The following is a 15,511-nucleotide window of genomic DNA, read 5'->3' as shown; positions in this document are numbered from 1 at the left end:
GTTTTACATCAGAAACCTTAAGTAAAGGACTTAGGGCTACTCTACCCCAATAATTCAGACAAAAGTCAGCTCAGATCTAACTTCCCTGTTTCTGTAGCTTGTAACCTCTACCTCCCCTCCCTTGCTCCTATGTAAGGCCAACCTTCCACCTTCTATTACTTGTAGGCGGCCCAGGCCTTGTCCTCTCAAGGACTTCGTGTGTGTCATTATCCTCCTCTCAGCTGAATCAGATACTTCTTTACTGAATCATTCATCATACAGATATGCTCTATTATCACCAACTTAGAAAAACCTCTCTTGAGCCAAGGCTCCGTTGACTATCATCTCATTTTGCTGTTTCACTCTGACTATAAAACTTCTAGAAAGAGTTGTCCGTACTCACAAGCTCCATTCCTAGCTTCCATTCTCTCAGCCTGTTTAAGTTGGGGCTCCATTGTCCCCACAGCACAGCTCTTATCAAAGTTCTCCAAACACCTTGTTCTTTACCTTCAACTCCACTCACTTGTCACCAGATTGACCACACTGCTTTCTGCTTTCAGCACTCAACAAATATTTACACAGCAACCACTATGCACCAGGAAGGATTCTAGGCACTAGGGATAAAGAAAGCAGTTCACAAAATAAAGTCCTTGACCCCTTGGAACTTACAGTTGACAGACAACAAATACCTAAGTAAAATTTAATAAAATGGCAGGTAGAAGGGCAAAGAAGAACACTAAATCAGAGAGGGGCACAGGGAGTAATGGGGGAAGACAGATAAAGTGGTCAGGCCCATCTACTGAGCAAGAACACAAAGTTTAGAGGTTGACACATCTCTTTTTCCCTATGACTTTTCTTTTGATGTCTCTCTTACACCTCACTGGTAAAGAAGGCTCTGAGAACTACGTGGCGGTCTGAGAAATGAGGCTCCATTAGGTACTTCTGGAGAGTGAAAATTACTCAGGATTTAAAGACAACTTTTTTCTCCTACCTCAATACCTGCATAATTTTTTCTCATACCTCAATACCCGCTATTTCTCAAGTTGCCGTGCGTGTTCACTTCATATTTTCGACCTCTAACTGTTGGCCTGCCCCAGGCTTCTGTTTCAGTAGCCCTTTCCCCCAATATATATCCCTGAACCCAGGTAATTCCATCCAATCCCACAGAATTAAATGCTTCCTATATGCCAATAATTACCAAGGTATATCTCTAGTTCCAACCTATATTGCAAACTCCAGATTAATATCCAACTGATTTTTTAACATGTCCACTTGTGTGTTTAATAAGGATCCTAAATTTAACATGACCCAAGCACAACTCTGCCCCTCACCTCCTCCTCCTCCTATCTTCCACCATCTAAGTAAATAGCAGTAGCATCGACTCAGGTAAAAACCAGTTATCGTGAAACAATCCAAAAATGATTTGGACAAGCAAAATCCAAACTATTCTAAACATAAGAAAAATAGCTGAACAGATACTTCACCAAAGATACGCAGAAGGCAAGTAAACACAGAAAAAGATGCTTGATATTATTGGTCATCAAGTAAATATAACATAAAACCACAAGGTCATACACTTATTAGAATCAGTGAACTTGAAAAAAGGTTAATAGATGGGACCTAAAACAAAATGCAAAGAGATAAAGAGAGAACAAAAAACACCACAGAGAATCCAAGGACTGTGGGCAGCATCAAACACTGTAAATACATAGAACCGGAACTCCCAAAGGAGAAGACAGAAAGGGGCAGAAAGAATACTTGAGGAAATAGTGGCCTAGATTTTCCAATATTAATGACACCAAGTCACAGATACAAACAGCTAAGAGAAAACTAAGCAGGATGAACTTTAAAAAAATTTGCATCTAGGTACATCACATTCAAATTGCTGCAGCTCAAAACCAACGAAGAACAGCAACGCACATTACTGAAAAGGAAGGTAAGAATTACAGTGGATTTCGTGTTAGAAGCCATGCAAGTCCTAAGACAACACAGTGACAAACGTAATGGGTTGGGAAAAAAAAAACCAAACTGTCAACCCAGAATTCTGTATCTAGTAAATAGGTTATTCTTTCAAAATGATTTATGGGAAGGAGTAAAATATTTTTTATATTTAGAGCCATACCCTTACAAGCTGTTTTTATTTTCCAAATATAAGTCAATACTTGCTGGAGGTATTTTTTCCTAGTGATGTTCCATAAATCTGGTTTAATGGAAGCCTAATTAGGAGCTGTTAATGTATTTAGTTTAGGGAAAAGCTTAGGAGATTAGTACAATCCCTAAGTAAAAAAAACTGAGCTAAAATTAACAGAGGGAACGCTTTTACATAATCACACTTTTCTTTTGCCATTAACATAAGATTAAGTTGCTTTGTTAAAACAGTCCCATAGACCACAGAACACTACATTCAGATTTACATCCACATTATGCAGTGTGAGAAACAGAAATCAAAAAGGCAAGATTGAATTCATTATTAGAGAATAACCAGTGTATTAAAAAAAATACTTTGGCAGAGTGTCCAAAGAAATCAAAGCACAATGTTGACTTTGCAGCATGCAGGCTATCTGCAAGCCACACAAGATACAGAGCAAAAAGGATAAAAGAATATGTTTAATGAATGTATTTGAAAAGATGGTTTTAGAGAAGGCGAGTACCAAGCTGTTAATTAATCTTCCTTTAAAAACCAATTTAACCTTGTCAGTCATCTTTAGAACATTTCAATAGTTCTCTTCCTAAACTGCATCAAATGTCAACTCTTGACTTTAAATATGTCATCATCCCTCCCTTTAAACACCACCTTTATCTGACCTTCTATTTCTTCTTCCCTTCAGATCACACCTTTGTTCTAGCCACTTCCAATCTATTCACTCACCGATCCACAGACCCACTCTTTCATTTCTATTTATCCCTGTCATTCCTCTCACTTCACTCCTACCCAATGTTCAGATGATGAATTTCCCCTGGAAACTGTTTCTCAGTAGTTAACCTACAACCATACCACTTGATTCTTAACTCTCGCTATGACAGCTTGCCCTAAAACTATTCTCTACCTTGTTAAGCAGGTGTTGTTCCTGAGACCTTAAAGGTGGGGGGCGAAGAATAAGGTCATGAGATATGTGTTACTCTGTAAGAAGAAACCAGCATTAACAGATGAAGTGGCCAACATCCTCAAAAAGCTGTCGGTGGAGTGGGGTCCCTTGAACATAAAAAGCGGGAAGGTAGAATGTACAAGAATATACGCAGACCCGCAAAATTAAATAACAATACATGACAGTTTATCGTCAGGTCCCAAATAGATGAGAATTGTTAACATAAATAAGTGCCACAGGAGTTCACAGAAAACGTTCAAGAAGGAAATGATGCCTCAGCTGAACCTTGAAAGATGGGTAGATTTTTGAATGACAAAACAGGTAGTGAAGGACATTCTGTTTACCTAAATGTTGGGGGAAATCTTGCATAAACAAAATTTGCATCATAAAAAAATGAGAACTTGGAAAAGTAGGACGAGGTCTGTGCCATGGAAGACTTTAATTATCAAGCTACAGAGTTTGGATTTTGTCTGAAGGTGAGAGTCACTGAGGACACGGGTATCAGTGACGTTACTGCCAAAGAAAGACTATGAAACAGACCGTTTGTCTGATTCACATCAGTTTTCTCAACTTTTTTCATGAAAACATACCTCTACTGAAAGATAAATCAGAATTTTCTTGCAAAGCTTTGGAATAAAGCTCACTCTAATTTAAAGTGTCTCTAAGAATAATTGCAAAATTTAAATACAAATAGTGCAACTCTCTTTTAAACAGAAAGTCAGAAATAACTGAATTTTTTCATTCATCTGAGGGTTAAAGAGTATTATAATTTTCTGCTTCCAAGAAATATCTCAAAGTCCAATAGAGTTGTTAATCCTCTCCTGGGAAACTTTGTGGGTTTAAAAAAGCTTTAAATTTTAGATTATGTACTTATCAGTGATTTTTGAAGTTTCAGAATGAAAAGTGGATATTCAGTTCTTTTGAGTCTAAAAAGCACAGGAAAATCAGTTCACAAAGCCTAATAAAAAAATAAAAAGCTAAGGATACTACTTTTAAGATTTAGTGTCAAAAATCTACCTTTATTTGCACATTAAATAAGTGAATAAATATCTTTATTCACATGCTCAATAAATTTAGAGTTCATCAGTCTTTTCAAGTCTTGTTATTTCAAAGAATATACTATCTTTGACAAAATGGGAACTGGAAATTCAAAGAATAAATCTGAACTAAAATACACCAGAGACCTGCTATTAAGGAAACCTTAGTCCGTGAGATAGAACCATCTTCTAAATTACGCAATTTATAGTAAGGTTTGGTTTTTTTTTTAACCAATGTAACAAGACTATGTGTGATACAGTCTAATAAAATAGATCCGCTTTACCATTAATGCGACTCAAAAATGCAAACTCCGCATTTCATATTGTCTATCAATAAGGAAAGCCCTTCCGTATGCATTATTTCATGTGGCCCTCATAAGTATCCTGTGAAGTTGCGAAGGTAACAGCTTCCCTTTCTGGCCAATGATGAAACTGGGTTCTTCCGTAGGAAACCTGGAGCTGGGATCCATGTGTTCTCATTCGGCAACAAGGTGGTTTCACCACACAGTAGCTCTCCCACAGGTATCAGTGCAGGGCTCCAGGGTGTTTCAGGGGGAAATGTCAGACTCTTTAGGTTAAATTCACAACACAAACTGGGCTAAAATGTCTATCATGTCTGGGACAGGAGGATGAGTTAACTCCTTCTGTATTTCTTTTCCTATAAATGCTATGTTTAAGGGTGACCTACTCTTAGTCAAGGTAGAAATTTCCCATGGATGTATTTGTGTATAGGAAAGTTGGCAGAGAAATACATTTACATAAAATAAAGTTTCCTTCTTCACAGAACTTTCTGTAAAGTCCTGTCAGTACTCTCAGACTATGTTTAAACTGTCAATGAAAACAAATGATCTTAAAAAAAAAAATTAAAAGCATTCCAAGCTGTCAGAAAACTTGTCTTACACAAATAGATGAAAAGTTAACATGCAAAACAAGATTGTAACAAAAACTATAAGAAAATCTTCAACAGTGCTGAAATACTTCAACAATTTAACGTATTTTCTATGTTGCGTCTACTGTGACTTCCTTCTCTACCAAGAACTTGTATACAATGATACACAAAAAGAAGAAAAAACTATTTAAATAATTATTTCTTCTTATTTCTCTAAATCCTTATTTATCTGACAGAAATTCGAAGTATTACTATGAAACACATCTCCAGGATTTTATCGTGAATGTCAAATGTTAAAATGACAGCGCAGATTCAAAAAAGATAACTTTCCAATAGATTTTATATCACGATAGAACTCCTCATGCAAAATCACACCATGAATTTAGTAAGTCACTTATGAGGATGTGGTTGTACACAGCATGTTTAACACACCACTTTAAAATTCTATCATACAATATAGAAAGTCAAATTTCTAAAATTGAAAAAAAAAAAAACAAAACCTATTGGGACCACTGGCTACAATGATAGGCCAATATGTCAAATGTACATCACTGAGAGAGCAGAGTCCTAACTTGCAATGTCTTCCTAACTTGGCTTCTGTGGCCCTTTCCAAACTTGACATCTCTCTTCAATCACTCAGTACCACAGTGGCTGGCTAGATCTTATCTATTCATTTCTTCGACAATTCAGCTACGCAGAATAGGGCTAGGTGCTGTTCTAGATATTAAGCATACAGTAATCACCGAGACATACGAGGTTCCTGCCTCATGAAATGTATACTTAGCGGGTGAAAAAGACAACGAACAAGTAAGCAAATATATCAGATGCACATGTTTATGTGTATGTCTGTGTACATGTGTACACACACACACTTGCATGCAAATATGTGCCAGGGAGAGGTAAGTAGTATAAAAAAAATAATAAGTTAAGAGGATAGAAATTAATGGGAACTAATTAAATTTAAAAGTTTTTGCACAGCTAAGGATAGCATCAACAAAAAAACAGCCTACAGAATGGGAGAAAATTTTCACAACTGATGTGACCAACAAGGGGCTAATTTCCAAAATATACAAAAAGCTCATACAGCCTACTATAAAAAAAAAAAAAACAACCAAATCAAAAAATGGGCAAAGACCTGAGTAGACATTTCTCCAAAGAAGACATCCAGATGGCCAACAACCACATTAAAAGATTCTCAACATCACTAGCTGTTAGAGAAATGCAAGTCAAAACTATAATGAGGTATCACCTACACCAGTCAGAATGGCCATCATTCAAAAGTCTACAAATAATAAATGCTAGAAAGAGTCTGTAGAAAAGGGAACCCTTCTGCACTGTTGGTGAGCATGTAAATTGGTGCGGCCACTATGGAGGACAATATGGAGGTTCTTTGAAAAACTAACAATAGACTTACCATATGATCCAGCAATCCCACTCCTGGGCATGTATCCGGAGAAAACTATAATTTGAAAAGTCACATGCACCCCGGTGTTCACAGCAGCACCATTTACAATAGCCAAGACATGGAAACAACCTAAATGTCTATCAACAGATGAATGGAGAAAGATGTGAGATACACACACACACACATACACACACACACACACACACACACACACACACACACACACACACAGGAATACTACTCAGCCATAAAAAAGAGTAAAATAATGCCATTTGCAGCAACATGGATAGCCCTGGAGAATGCCATTCTAAGTGAAGCAAGCCAGAAAGAGAAAAAAAAATACCATATGATATCACTTATATGTGGAATCAAAAAAAAAAAAAAGACACAAATGAACTTATTTACAAAACAGAAACAGACTCACAGACATAGAGAATAAACTTATGGTTACCAGTGGGAAAGGGAGTGGGAAGGAATAAACTGGGAGTTCAAGATCTGCAGATACTAACTACTATGTATAAAGCAGATAAACAACAAGGTCCTACTGTATGGCACAGGGAGGTATATTCCGTATCTTACAATAACCTACAATGAAAAAGAATATGAAAAGGGAAAAAAAGGAGGACAGAAAATGATGGTGAAAGGAATTATTTTTGACAAGGTAGACAAGCGAGGACTTTCTCAGGGAGTGACATGTGAAGAACATAAAAAGCTCTGTGGAAGATGTTCCAGGCAGGGGGAACATGAGGGCAAGGCTCCCGAGGCAGGACCTGAGCTGGGCAGACATCAGCAATATCAGAGTGAACGCAGGGGAGGCTGGTGAGAGATGAGAGCACTGGGAAGAGCGCCGGATCAAACAGGGCCATGGGAAGGGACGTGGATTTTACTCAAAGGGCAATGAACAGCCACTTCAGGGTTTGAGGAGGTTGAGGAGGAAAGCTACAAGTTTCAACTGTGTTTTGAAGAAAATTAGTCTGACCATAAAGAAGACTGCAGAAAGGGGGAAAGTAGAAGAAAAGGCAAGGAGAAGGCTAACCACGCCCTAGTCTTTCCTACTTGCATTTTTGGACCCAAAGTGGCACGTGCTACCTAAGGCAAGTTACTCTCCAAACCTAATTTAAGGTTATTTTCTGAAAATGAAATTAAGAAGGTTAAAATGCAAAGAATAGGAGCAGATATCTGTAGCTATTACTCAAGAGAATAATGGTGAAAATGCAATGGGAGATTTTTTAGAAAGATCCCAAAATCTGATTTTAAAAGAACTAAAGTGTAACCTCAAAAAAGTAGGATTAGATGGCAACCGTAACTAAAAGATCTAAATTAATCCATTTGAGAACATGTTACAAAAAAAACAATGAATTTACAAAATGAGAGATACATTGAAAGTTGCAAACCATCAGTCCACTGGTGTGTGTGTCCACGTATCTGTGTGTTTTGTTGTTTTTTATTTGAATTAATTGCTAACACTGAAAAATTGGAAGATTTCACATGAAAATCCAAATTTCTGTCTTCACTTGAAAATCAGAAGTTCAGACAACTTAATATTCATGTGAGGAAACAATTCATTAGAGATGAGTAACAATTACATCAATCATTACAAAATTCTAGCAGAAACTTCCTAAAAAAAAGGGGTAAATTCTTTTACTTCATTTTTGAGTAATATAGGACTGCTTTTTGTTGCTTAAAAAAAAAAAGGAAAAGAAACAAAGCATGTATCATGTTGCCAAGTTTATATTCAACATGCATTTATCAAGAAACTTATCATAGAAGGATTTCCAGTCAAGATGGCAGAGTAGTAGGACCACGAGCTCGTCTCTCCACTGCAACAAGACCACAACTGACTGCTAAACAACTGTTGGAAAAAAAAAAAAAAAAAGACTGGAACCCAACAAAAAAGATCTTCCCCCACTGGAAACCAAGAAGGAACCACAGTGGGAAGGTAGGAGGGGCACGCTCACGATATAATAAGGCCCCATTATCCACAAGCTGAAGAACAATTAAGTCACAGAGGCCCTCCCACAGGAGAGAGAGTTCTAAGCCCCAAGTCTGGCTCCCCAGGTGGGGTTCCAGCATTAGGAGGAGGAGGAGACCCCAGGACTTCTGTTTTTGAAGGCCAGTGGGACTTCACTCCACAGGACTGGGGTAAACAGAGACTTCATTCTCTTGGGATGAGCACACTGAATCTCACATGTGCCAGGTCCAAGGGCAGAGGAAGTGATTTCATAGTAACCTGGGCCAGACCTGCCTGCTGGTTTTGGAGGGTCTCCTGGGGAGGTAGGGGACAGCTGCAGCTCACCCAGGGGACATAAAAGCTGATGGCGGACATTCCCGGAACATTCATCTACATGACCTTTCCTGAAGGCTGTCTTTTTGACTGAATCATTAGCACCAAGACCTAGCCCCACCCAGCAGCCTGTAGGCTTAAGGGCTGGGAAGCCTCAGGCCAAACAACATAGCAGGTGGGAACACAGCCCCACCCATCAGCAGACTTCCTGAGCCACAAACACCTCTAGACTCAGCCGTACCCACCAGAGGCCCAGGACCAAGCTCCACTCAGCAGTGGGCAGGCACTGACTCCTTCCGCCTAGAAAACTGCATAAGCCTCTAGTCCAGCCTCATCCACCAGGAGGCAGATACCAGAAATAAGAAAACAACAACCCCAAAGCCTTTGAAAGTCACCCACAAACACAGGCCAGACTCTACACTAGGACCAGCTCGACTCTGGCCCTTGGGTGATAAGAGAGGAGTGTACTGCTGGGATACACAGGATGTCTCCCACACAGGGCCACTTCTCCAGGGCTGAGAAATGTAACTAACCTACCTAAAAATACAAATAGAAAGGTAGACAGTATGAGGCAGCAGAGGAATATCTTCCGGGCCAAGGCACAAGATAAAATCCTAGAAGAAATACATGATGAAGAGACAGGCAATCTATCTGAGAAAGAGCTTAAAATAAGGATGGCAAAGATGTTCAGAGAACTCAAGAGGAGTATATATGCACAAAGAGAAGTTTTTAGCAAAGAGTTGGAAAATATAAAGAACACCAAGAGTTGAAGAATAAAATCACTGAAATGAATAACACACTAGGAGGAACCAAGAATAGACTAAATGAGGCAGAAGAATGGATCCGTGAGCTAGAAAACAGATTAGTGGAAATTACTACCGAAGAACAGAAAAAAGGAAACAGAATGAAAAGAAATGAGGATAGTTTCAGAGAACTATGGGACAACATGAAGCACATTAATATTTGCATTACAGGGGTCCCAGAAAGAGGAGAGAGAGAGAAAGGACCTGAAGAAATTTCTGAAGAGATAATAACCAAAAAGTTTCTTACCTTGGAAAAGGAAATAGTCACCCAAGTCCAGGAACTGCAAAGAGTTCCACAGAGGATCAACCCAAAGAGGAACACACCAAAGCACATAGTAATCAAACTGACAAAAATTAAGGATAAGGAGAAAATATTAAGATCAGCAAGAGAAAAGCAACAAATAACATACAAGGAAACGCCAATAAGATTATCAGCTGATTTTTCTGCAGAAACTATACAGGACAGAAGGGAGTGGCACGGCATATTTAAAGTGAGGAAAGGGAAAAACTTACAACCAAGAATACTCTATCCAGCAAGGCTCTCGTTCAGATCTGATGGAGAAATCAAAAGCTTCACAGATAAACAAAAGCTAAAATAATTCAGCACCAACCAACCAGCTTTACAACAAATGTTAAAGGGACAAACCACAAGAAAAGAGAACACAAAGAAGAAAGAGAAAAAAAGACCTACAAAAGATTGCTTTCGCAATTCAGGGTCTTTTATGGCTCCATACAAATTTTGGAATTGTTTGTTCTAGTTCTGTGAAAAATGTCATAGGTATTTTGACAGGGGTTGCATTGGATCTGGAGATGGCTTTGGGTAGTAGGGCCATTTTGATAATATTAATTCTTCCAATCCAAGGTCACAAGCTATCTTTCCATTTTTTTGTACCACCTTCCATTTCCTTCATTAATGTTTTATAGTTTCCAGAGTATAGGTAAACCTCCTTGGATAGGTTTATTTCTCGGTATTTTGTTGTTTTTTGATGCAATGGAAATGTTCATGCCAGTTATAAAGTTCTGGTTTTTGCTGTGAAGACAAAAAAAGTGAATGAAGCCCCCTCTCCAATAAAAAAAAAAAAAGAAAAGAAAAGAAAAGAAACTATTATAAACCAACACCTGCTGTTAGGAGTTTGTAGTCAAGGGAAATAACTCCAAGGACACAGAAACTCTCCACGGTGGGATCACATCTTACTAGAGAGCCCACTAACATTTATTCTACCAACTCAAAAGGCAAGTGCTAATTCCAGGATCTGAGAGGTTCAAGGTCCAGCTGCAGGAGGCTACCCTGAACCTCCACACCTTTGTGGCTGAGAGGCAGAAAGACGGCGCCTGTGCCCTGAGTGCAGCGCCTACAAGGTTTTGGATCCACATGACCTGGGGGCTCACACGCAGGCCCTGTGCCCTGGGTGTCAGCTACTGCCTAGACCATGATTCGTTTGGAAATAAACACAGGACATAAATTGCTACATACCAAAAAGGGGAGTTAATCAAGTAAGTCCTCTCAAGAGGATTTGGTTATTTCATACAAAATCTGCAATCAATAAAATTTTTTAAACATATCACATCCTTTCCTTCTCTAAGCCACCTGACAAATGAGATGAGACTAATCAGGTCTCCTCTAAGTCCTATTTGTGCTATTTACTAGACACCGTATCAATGTACAGTAATCGTAAACCAGAGGTGGCTGCACGCCACCTCTACAGAAGGACAGTATTCAAAGAGCTGAGGCCATGAGAACAAAGTACGATCTGACAAGCTTTTCTTTTCCCTTATAAATATTACCAGAAATGTAATTTTAGTACCCTAAAAGCAATAAGCTAACATTGTGATTTAAAAATACTTACATGTAAAAAACAAATGTATTTTTAAGTGCACAGCAAAGAAAAGTAAAAGTAATCTCAAATGAACACACTTGGATATCTGTGCCAGATTTTGGAGTGGACTTTAATGGAACAAATTTTTTATGGAAATAGGGTTTGCTTATATTAAAAAATTTCAAGATATTAAATATGTAATAGTTTTCCCAATGGCATATGGTTTGAATCAATACTGGTAAATAACTGTACATAAGATAAAACTGCACTGAATTACATGTTGGTGAAAATAACAGAATAAAATAGGTGTGTGCCACATTACCAGCTGAAAAAAAATCCTGCAATTACAGGCCTACCCTATTTAGCTCATTTGTGTGTAATTACATTTTATACACGTTTGTTTAGTAATGTCAATCCTGGACATCATTTTGAGAATATAATTAACTGGATGGTAGGACGGAATGTGTGTTTTACTATTTTTGTATTTCTGTATTTCAAACAAGTTGGTCTTTGTTAGCTGTGTTTAACTGCCATCTAGAGTTAAAATGAATCCATTTCTTTTTCCCTTCACTACTCTTCTTTAAAATTTTAGGCCAACATGTTTAGTCCCTATTTCATATCAAATAAATATTCTTCAAATAACAAAACTGTAAAATAGTAAGTATCCAATTTTTCAAAGTACTATTAACATTTGTACCAGCCACAAATAGTTTAAGTGGACTAAAAAGTGAGGCTCACATTTAATCTAATTAAAACATTACTTTTGACTGTATGAACAAAGCAGTGAGCAGTTAATACACATTGGACTTAAGGATATACATTAAAAACGTCAAGGAAATTAATTTTCAGTCTATTCCTATAGCCTCCTATTTGTATTTTTTTTTCAGCGCCGAAGAAAAGCAGACTTACATGTAAAGCTATTCAAGAGTTATTTCATTTTTTACACCTGAAAAATCTGATTATGCAAATTAGTCAAGAATCAAGTGCATATTTAATTTACATTTTTAATATTCTTATATTAAAAGTGGCATTCGTTTCCAAATCTGAGGTTTGGAAGAATAAGCCATCAGTAAATTGCTCAGCTCTTGTAAGAAAGTCATTACTGGAAAGCAATGCCAAAGAGGTAATTAAGAGAAAAATAAAATCATATTTGAAAATAAGACCTGATACTCTAGCAAAAAAAGAAATGCATTCACCCGAAATGTTTAAAAAAAAAAAAAAACAAACTAGATAAAACATTTTCTCACAGTGTTCATATATACATGACAGATATGGGTGTTTTTTTTTTTAAAAAAAGTATCTGTCCCAAACGCATTAAACCACAACAGCCTTTGCTGACAATATTTTTACACATCATTAGATCCTGAAACAAAGATGGTGCAACGCAGTAAAACTGCAACTCTTATTCTTCCAAAGGAAAGTATAGAAAAGCTTTCAAGGGGATGCAGATAGCAAACAATAACAATGAAAAACTGGCGCAAAGAGCCTTGAATGTTCTCCATAAGCACAGCTGCACCGCATCACACAAAGACGGGACTGGCAGAATCAATGCTTACCAGGTAGGCAAGTATGCATTTAAGAAGGTTTTTAACTAAGTACTCAAGAGTGAACTAATGATAAAATTACAGGATTTGTAAGAGCAAAACAGTAGGCAAACGGAGAAAATAAATAGGCAGGAAGGCTGTGAAACAGAAAATTCCTGCTTCAAGAAAAACCTGAGTTAAGAGTTACAGTGAAACTAGTGAATGAATTGAAAGCCACTGGGAAATCAAGGAGACAAGATATATAGATAGACAGACAGATCTTTATAAATTATACACAGCTTGAAGTGTGTCAGTTTAAGACAGAAGGATTGGATGCGTTTTAAATGACTAAAACTTGAGAAGTAACAAGTATATGTATGTGTATATATATATGTATGTCTATGTATACAACGTACAAAGGATTTGCTAAGAATTACCATGTGTGCTGTCAACTTTAAAATTCTAATGCTTCCTCAGATAAATTTTAGAATGGGTGAGGTTTTTGTCTCCCTAGAAGGAAAAGGCATATGCAAATTGTCACTGGAAATTTCTAGAATTGAGCATAATTTTGTCAGCATGGCTTTGTTCTCTCAGTCAAGAATGTTTACAATGTAGGCACCAGCTGTGACAATGTTTCCTCTATTGCAGAGTTTTATCTGATTTTATTTGATTGGACCTAGACTGATAGCTGAGTCTTTGACCAAAGATCCCAAAGAGGTATCTGGTCGTAAAGTCTCTCTGGCCAAAATCCATCAGGGGCCAATTTAAAGCATTTCAGATATATTCTGAGTGTAGAATATTTTTCCATAGTAAAATGGACAGTCCACAGCTATGGAAAAAGGTAAAATTCTAATGATTTTATTTCAAAGTGAAAAGTAGAAATACAGGCAATTGGACCCACTTTACCAAATTTCAACTGGGTTTTCCCAAAACAGGAAGAAAAACTAACTTCATTTCAGGCGTGAGGTCTTCAGTTTCTTAATATTTGACCATCCAGAGGAAACCCAAAGGAGGTCTAAAAAGACGGCTTCCGTATAAGCCATAACTGTTTACGGTTAGTAATTTGGACTCTTTGAAATTGTCAAGGATTCTGCAATACTTTTCATTATTTCTTCCTCTTTAAATCTTGTCTTTCCTTTCTCATCCTCAAGTCTTTCCTTTCTATCCTCATTTCTATTCACTACTTACACCAGTCCCATCTCCAATAACTCCTCTTTATTATTACAAACCTCTATTTTCAAATTCTTTGGCACCAGGAATGAAATTTTCAAAATTGGGGGCAATGAGAAGAAAACACTCTTCTCAATGCTTCCTTTCCACGGGCTCTCACCTCACGTGTGTTCTCAAGTATGCATGTAAATGTACGTACACACACACACACACACACACACACACACACACACACACACGCTGCCTACTTCATGGAGAAGACTTCATGCTGCACTCACTTGACACCTGAAACACCCAATCACAAAAACAGGTCTCCAAATCCCACCCACTTTTCAAACTCTTACCTCAATCTCCCAAAATGCCAAGGAGACTATCCCAAGAGAGCAGTGGTTGCTCCTGTGTTCTCTAGCACGCTCATAATCTGCATGTTACACATCTTCAATATGATACATATAATTACTTAGAATACTAACACCAAACAAGCTGGAGTTCATTTACCAGCAGTGTGATTTTAAGTAAGTCACTTCTCAAAGCCTCAGTTGTCTCAGCTGTAAAAACGGGGACAGTAAGAGTCCAGCACCCTTGCTCATGGGGTTGTTAGGAGGACTAGAAGAGGTAATTTGTACAAAGTGCCAAGTGCAGAACAAATACTCAGTAGATATTAGCTATCTTTATGTTGTCAACCGCCATCCTCTAGCATCTTGCATATACCTTAGGAGCCCAGCCAGATTCTAGGCTCTTGAGGGCAGAGATTACATCTTACAGATGTTTAATAACTACATCTTTATGACTAAATGGCACAAGAATTTCTAAATAATAAGGCGAAGGGGACAATTATAGCAGGCTAGTGGACAGAACTAGTCTAGGGTTAGGAAACAGTAACTTTGCCACATATTTAGAGAATGCCTCATTATGGGCCAGGTGTTACTTAGTAGGTTACGGTAATTTGCATGGGAGACCATGAATACCTCACCCCAGAAAGTACCTAAATTTACCTAATAAATACAGAAGCTGTACATTAATAGCTGGCCTGTGCAACCGCCAGGAATTCTTCCTCCCCGGCCAGGCATCTCACAGAAAGGATCACCCACGGGTTATGTCAGGAGGAGGGGAGCTCTCCCAGCAGATCTTGAGGTAGGAAGTAAATACTTTCAGGGGATACTATAAAATAAATAAGCATAATCTATCCAGGTAACTTAAGTATTTATGAGATGTCCCTGCCTATCATTCACCTCAAAATTGGAAGACAATTTCCAAGGTGTTCCTTAGTTCACTGCTAAGGCGGGCAAAGATCTAAAGAAGTTGACCTAGAAGTTGAAAGAGCTGGGTTTGCCCCAAATGTGTCATTATGTAAATTTACAAGCAGGGAGATGAGCAAAGTCTGTCTTAAGCAACATACAAATGCTTTAATACGCCCTCTCCCAGTTCTCTACTTCATGCAACTCACTATCAATTTACGAAAAATCCTTATTTGTTAACTTCCATGAAAGACAAACAAGAATGCCTTGTAACCATGAA

The sequence above is a fragment of the Camelus bactrianus genome, chromosome 17 (genome assembly GCF_048773025.1).
Source record: "Camelus bactrianus isolate YW-2024 breed Bactrian camel chromosome 17, ASM4877302v1, whole genome shotgun sequence".
Taxonomy (NCBI): Eukaryota; Metazoa; Chordata; class Mammalia; order Artiodactyla; family Camelidae; genus Camelus; species Camelus bactrianus.
The sequence above is the reverse complement of the archived record's forward strand: the minus strand, read 5'-3'. Positions refer to the sequence as shown.